General features: G+C 36.6%; 1 long non-coding RNA gene across 1 annotated transcript in view; it reads right to left on the bottom strand.

The window, feature by feature from the left end:
• LOC139768798 (uncharacterized) overlaps positions 1 to 6,869 on the bottom strand; it is a 170,818-nt gene that overhangs the window by 22,621 nt on the left and 141,328 nt on the right. The window lies entirely within an intron of this gene.

Genomic DNA, 6,869 nt, shown 5'->3' with positions numbered 1-6,869 from the left:
ATGGACCCACATTTCAAATATTATTCATTATGTCATTTACAATATCATTATTCCATATGTAGATAATAATATATAATTAAATTTTGCGCGCCTAGCGTGTAATCTATAAACAAAAGAAACCTAAGGAAAAATGTTTAAAATTGCTTAACCGTTCAATGAAGAACATCATGTAAATTTTTTTTTTAGTGCGCTACGCTTGGTTAATGCAATTTATCTTACTTATGAATTAACGAACAATGTTAAAAAACAAGTTTAAAACTTGTTAGTCATTATTCGTACCGAGTATTAAATCGAAACATAATGTGTAAAGAGACAAACTTTTTATCAACTCAATTGTGTTATCTAGTAAATTATTGTGAAAATCTCGAAAAATCTCTTTAAAGCTCTTTATCCGTGACAGGTGTAGATAGTAAGTCCTTGGAGATACTGTTCCAAATTACATAATAGATCTTCAACATAACTTTATTACATGCCACAATTTTTATCTTAATTTCTTTTAAAAACTTTTGAAGTTCTTCAAAGTCCTTCTCAAATAATTTCCTTAATGAACAATGCCCAATGTAATATCTTGCATTTTGCATTCAAACTTTTTATAATATTAGACTTTCTTAAATCTTTCCCCGAAATACGAGAGAAAGGCTGAAGAGAAAATTTTTTTATCTAAATAAGCTCCTTGTTTTCATATGTCAACCCTTGATCTACCTTTAGAAAAGGTTTTGGTAAAATAAAACCCTTTGTAATAATCGCATCTATCACTGTTATCTAGAATACATTATGCTATTGGTTATTATTTTAAGAATTATTTTCCCTTTTCAATAAGCAAAGATTCATCTTAAACATAAATTTTTAGTCTCGTCATAGTCACTCGCAGCAACACCAAAATTCAATATGCGAGCATTGTTGGGCAGTTTGGCAGTTATTGTTAAACGTATTATTGTTTCAGAGGTTTAATCAAAAAGAGAACTTCTCTACTTATTTTACTCTCTAAAACATTATGACGCATATTTCGCATGTAATAATACATACATATTACGATTAACAGAGTGTGATTAATGAATAACAGTCTGTCTTTGCATATCTTTTTTCTTCAGCGTATTGTCGCTTAAGAATGTGCAATCTACTTATAAAATTCAATATATATATTCTTTGAGTCTTTGTGTAAATATAGTTATTGCTCATATGCAGTTTATCATCAGGTAAAACCCATCGCTACCTAATCGCGAACAATACCTAAAGAACATCAGCTGTAATTCTATGAATAATGATGTAATCATATTCATAATGAAATCAAGATTTTATGAAAGACGATGGCAATGTTATCGACTTTTGAGAAGCTGTAGTCAAGTGCATGCTATGGTTTCACGTAAGGTCGCAGCACCAGTTCTACCGACGTAAAAGGGACATACAAGGGATGAGGGTGGAAGAACGGTATTGACAAACCTATAAGGTATTTAAAACTACTCTATGTTACGCAAACGCGTTCCACAATCTTCCATCAAAACTTTCTCAAGTCCTGTTAAAAATTATACAAAAATAATATAATATAAATAAAAAATATATAAAAAATATAAAATATATATATAAAATAAAATATAAACGTATTAAAAAGAATACTCTGATGATTTAAACTGCAATTCTAATGAGTCTAATTTTTATAATCGCAACATTTCAGAAAATTCTTCCTGCATAAAAAAATAGCGAACATTATCTTTAAACTTGTTTAAAAATGACGATTTCTATTGTTGAATGACAGAACCGTTGACATCAGGGGAATATTTGCGCTATAGGGTGCACACATATGCCTTCTCACCCCGGTATACATAAAGCTCAGTTTGCGTAATGAAGCCGTGTCACAATGGCGGCGGCACGCTTTGACCCACGGTAATTCTCACGACCGGCGAAAGGCGCTCCGAGAACCAAGAAGGAACGTTAATTCTATCCGAATCTACCGCCGATCGCTGCCTTTCTTTGCTCCTCTTGCCGATGTCGACGCAACAGGTCGTATTGTGACGAGGGTGTCGTTTCTCGGCGGAGTAAAATTGCCGCACCGCACCGCACCGCACCGCGCAGCGCCGCGCCGAGGCACCCCTTCGGGGTACAATTCGTGTGCCCCCGTCTCCGTGTGAGCCGTGGAGCGCGCACAAATTTATAGACCTCTAGGACCGACACCTGCTCACCTGCATCAGATACATTTACCGTTTCCCACCTGCGGCCGCTTCGCGAATGACGATTCCTTTGATCGTGCGACAGCTCGGATCGGGAATAAAATCGAAGGTCGCGTCGGGCCTCGTTTCATTGGGCGAAGTCTCGATCCAGGCGTCCCTGCCCTGTGTGGATTCTTATCACACGCCTGTTGTAATAACCCGCAGGTAGGACTGATCCGCGCACTTCCTACGGATCCGAGTTTATCACCGCGGACAATTGCACACAGTGACACACTACATGCACATACACAAATTAACACTTATTTACGCATCGAATTATGGCCGTATCGAACTCTTGAGAGGATCCGTTTAATAATAATAAGACGCCTGTTGTAATAGAATTGAAATCGTGTTCTCCGATTTCTCGTTTTCTCGATTATATTAGCGCCACTGATCGGCTGATCCTTTGTCTGTAAACGATGCGTAACAAATGGACTAGTGACTCGTACCATTCGTTTACGACAGCAGCCTCCTTCCGCGCATCCCAGAATTGTTTCTGGTTCTGCTCTCGTTCGGGAGATGATTAATGAGTTCGTTATACGTTTCTTAATACGCAGGCTGGTCGAAACGATCCACCCGCTCATCGTGTAGTCAAAGGTTCCCGCAAAAATCTCTCTCTCTCTCTCTTTCCTTTCTCTCAACCTCTCTCCCTCTCTTTCTCTCAAAGTTCTATTTTATAAAATTGTTTAGCGACAGTACAGAGTTTCGAAGAAATGTTTCAGTTAAATCTCTTTTAGCAAGTCAAAACGCATCAACATTAAGATTGCATGCATCGTCGTCTTAAAAAAAAAAAATACAGATGAATCATTACATTGACTGCGAAACGTCAAAAGTCGACCGCAAAACATTATTCTACTACGGTCAAATAGTGGTCTTGCTTTTCTTTTATTCTTACGATTTCGCGCCTAGTTTCTCGCGAGACCTTTTTCCCTTTTCTATCTTCGTTTCTCTTTTACGTGACTAATATTCTTAAAGAAAATTTCCAGACCAAAGTCAGAATTCCGTCGAGGACAGGTACATCGTGTATAAAATTGTTCTCTGGTAGATCCCTCGAGCTTTAACAACGACCGTCATCAAGGGAAATAGGAAATGCGTTTTGGTCATCATCCAGTGAGAGAACGTTTGTCAAGTTCCGAAGAAATGGCATAGATCTAAAGAGCCGCCACATCAGGAAATGCAACGTATAGATATTTCACTAATGCATCCAATTTCTGACGAATGTTAGAGTCATGCAACGTAGGAAATTATAAATTATTGTATATAACAATAAAATATTGTAATACGTATAAATTCATAAAGATAAAAATAACAATTATAAAACAGAGAAATTTAAACAGATCGATGAGATGGTTTCTAACAAAAAAGGTAAATATACTTAAGAGAACCCTCTACATTGTATATTATTTCATTTCCAGTCCGATAAATCCTGATTAGCGACTGATCATTTAATTATACCGCCGAGCGTTTCACGTCGGCGCAGCAGCCGGTCGGAAATTAAAGTGACCCTCTACTGGACAGACGAGAGGACCGAAGGACGAAAACGAAGGGTATAACATATTTCTTCTCGGTCGTAACAGTCTTTCGGCACTCTTTTGTGAAACAGTCGGCCTTTCGATCGCATTACGAGGTTTCATTTTTGAGAAACCGATATATGCCCCGAACAAGCGCGCACTTTCCGACAGTTCGCCACATAACTTAGAAGCGTTTATAGTTAGCTAGAAATCCATTCGCCCGGAGGTCATTTTAATGCCATCAGGACCGCGGTTACATGCTTTACGACTTGTTGGATATAAAAGAAACTCTTCCACCTGTATCTTCGATCCGAGAAGATTTCGAAGTTAATGCGGCAATCCGTGATCGCCGAAAAGGGGGATCATGATGATGTATTCCGCTACATCTGTCGCAAAGTAAATACGACTTATGTCCCATTACCGTCTAACGTCGAATTCCGATTTAACGTCAAGTGTATCGTTGTATCAAGTTGTATCGTATTAAAACTTATATTTAAAAATTATCATTCCATCATCACAATTTCTAAAAAATACATTTTCTGAATATTTATTATTAGCATCTTATTAACTCTACCCTGTATGGAACCGAGGTAGAATAGTCCCCCATGGTATGTTCTGTCTATTGTAAGAGGCGACTAAAAGAACAAGTGACATAGGGCAACAACTAAAATCACTATCGGGTCGGGGCTGGGCCCATATTTTGTACACGCTTATCGAACCGATAGTTGTCGGTAAGCGTGTACAGAATTGGGCCCCTGGAGATGATTCTCGACAAGTCCGATACTGAACAATCACAGACACCAATCATTGATTGGGCGGCTGTGATACTGCGATGTGTAAGGCAAATCAATGTATTATAAAGTCCACTTCAGACGATCTAAGAATGTAATAATATTTTATTGAAATATTTTTATTTTATTGAAAATTCAATATACGTTCAATATACGTTTAGTTTAGTGTGCTTCATAATATAGTCATGAACAAGGTGCTGACATTTTTACGCTACTGATATGCATTAAAATAAATGAGCTATTATTGTATCTGCACCCAGGTATATAGACTTCAAACGATGCCGAACAAAAAGCAACAATTGGTCATAAATTGCTATTTTCGCCATTGATGTTTCTTTAAAGACATCATGCAGTGACCATTATGAGGGGAACCGTTCGGGAAAGTAAACGTCAAAGCTATGGAAGCTTACATATTTTATTAGAATAAAAAATGTCTTCTTTTGCAATTACTAATTACTAATTTATTAATCGGTTATCTTGCACACATGTACCTCTTTGATATAATTCCTTATGATTTTATAGCTACTGAACTGAATTAAGTTTTAATTAACAAAATAGTAACTTTTCCAAACTTACAAAATAAAATGTTAACATGTCTCCAAATTACATACGCCGTCGTCTTACCTCTAATAAACATGACATTTTCAGAATCTCATTTTTGAGAATTCTATTTATTCAGCTTCTTGTTAATGTACATAATTAATGTACATAACACGTCGAATAAAGACAAACTCTACTGGTAGGTCAAAAGTGAAAATTGGTAATGTATTTATCGAACTTTTCGACATTATCTGTCCTGTATGACTTATGGAAAATTTTGGAAAATATTTTCCTTCTGGCGTAACTTAAAATAAGTAACAAAAGAATGTAGAACTTTTTATCGATATCCAAACCGGAAAAAAATCGGAAAAAACCGGAAATCTGCTTCCTGTGAGGTCGATATCACGTGCGGAAGTTAAGTTAGACTGTTAAATTTTAAATGTTAAAAAGCGTTAAATTTTTTGTCACATCTTTATTATAAACTTTATTTCTTTATCTTCCTCAATTATTTCTTTAAGAAGGAAACTATTTAAGCACTGATGTTTCTGATAGAAAATTGACATACGTTCTTCAGTTTTGTTATAATTATTATAGATTTGCAATAATATTGGGGAAAAAAGTCTAAAAAAGTGATCTAATTAAAAATCTAATTAAAATACCAGTTCCTTTCTGTAAAATTACGTGCGGAATTGTAGATATTTCGTATCTATAAACTTTTCGATGAAAGTATGCCATGAATAAACAAATAGTTTTGTTTTTCGACTTATGAGATAATTGTCTCTGACGGATCTGGTACACACAGGCTGAGATTAACTTATCAAACTCGAAGTTTAAATCGCTTGGCCATGAAAACGTAACGCCTCGCGAAGGCTCGCCGCATATGTGCACGCATAAAAACACGCACGCAAGCGTTTGCGATCGGAAAGAGGAATAAAGAGCCACGCTACGGGCGACCATTGGCCATCGTATAATTATGTCGACGTTACAAGCTTTGCGCGATGGCATTCGCGTCTTTAAACGAAGCGACATCGGGCGCGCAGGACCGCTAATTAAACCGAAAAGCCTCATCCGCTAATTAAATCCAAACGATTAAGTTTATTCCCCCCTACCACCACTACTACCCTACCTGCCCCCCCTCCCCCGTTACCGTCTTCATCGATAATTATTACCTACCAGAACGATCGCCTTCGAATCTTGGGCGGTCAAAACGCGAAGCAATGATTTTGCCTGCGGTCAGATCGCTGTTTGAACTCGATACCTACTACGTATGCAAAATTCGTTATCCTCAAAAAATGAAACAGGACAAAGAAAAATGGTAAACTTTATTGTTCTTCAGGAAGAAAAATAAAAGAGAAAGAGAAAATATTTAAATAAGTTTATAACTATGGCTGTGATCGAAAACTTTACTCGTGTGCACACCGCGTCGTTCTATCTTTGTTATTTACTAAAAGTTGAACAAGGACAGAACGACGCTGGTGCATCAGAGTGAAGTTTTCGAACGCAGCCTACATTTGATAAAATGTTAAATTATATGAACGTATGTCATATCAAAGTCGCGTTATCAATTGTAATAATTGTACTGAATTATAGCAAATGATACGAACGAATTTTCGATACGTACGACAGATACATCATTTGGAAGAGTGAGATGCTATATATATAAAATTCTCGCTCGAGTCTTATACTTAACGTTATGATGGATTGATTCTAGAAAGTATTGTTCGTATAATGTCTTAATCAGGTCTTAAGTTCTCTAAAAAGGCGTCACAAATTGATATTGTACAAAGGGAAGTGCGTGTCGCACATAAGTTTAAAGGAGATAA

This window comes from Temnothorax nylanderi, unplaced genomic scaffold (assembly GCF_030848795.1).
Source record: "Temnothorax nylanderi isolate EJ_2023f unplaced genomic scaffold, tnyl_v1.0 TNYL_tig0018_pilon, whole genome shotgun sequence".
Lineage (NCBI taxonomy): Eukaryota > Metazoa > Arthropoda > Insecta > Hymenoptera > Formicidae > Temnothorax > Temnothorax nylanderi.
Note: the sequence above shows the minus strand (reverse complement) of the source record. Positions and strands in the feature narration are given on the sequence as shown.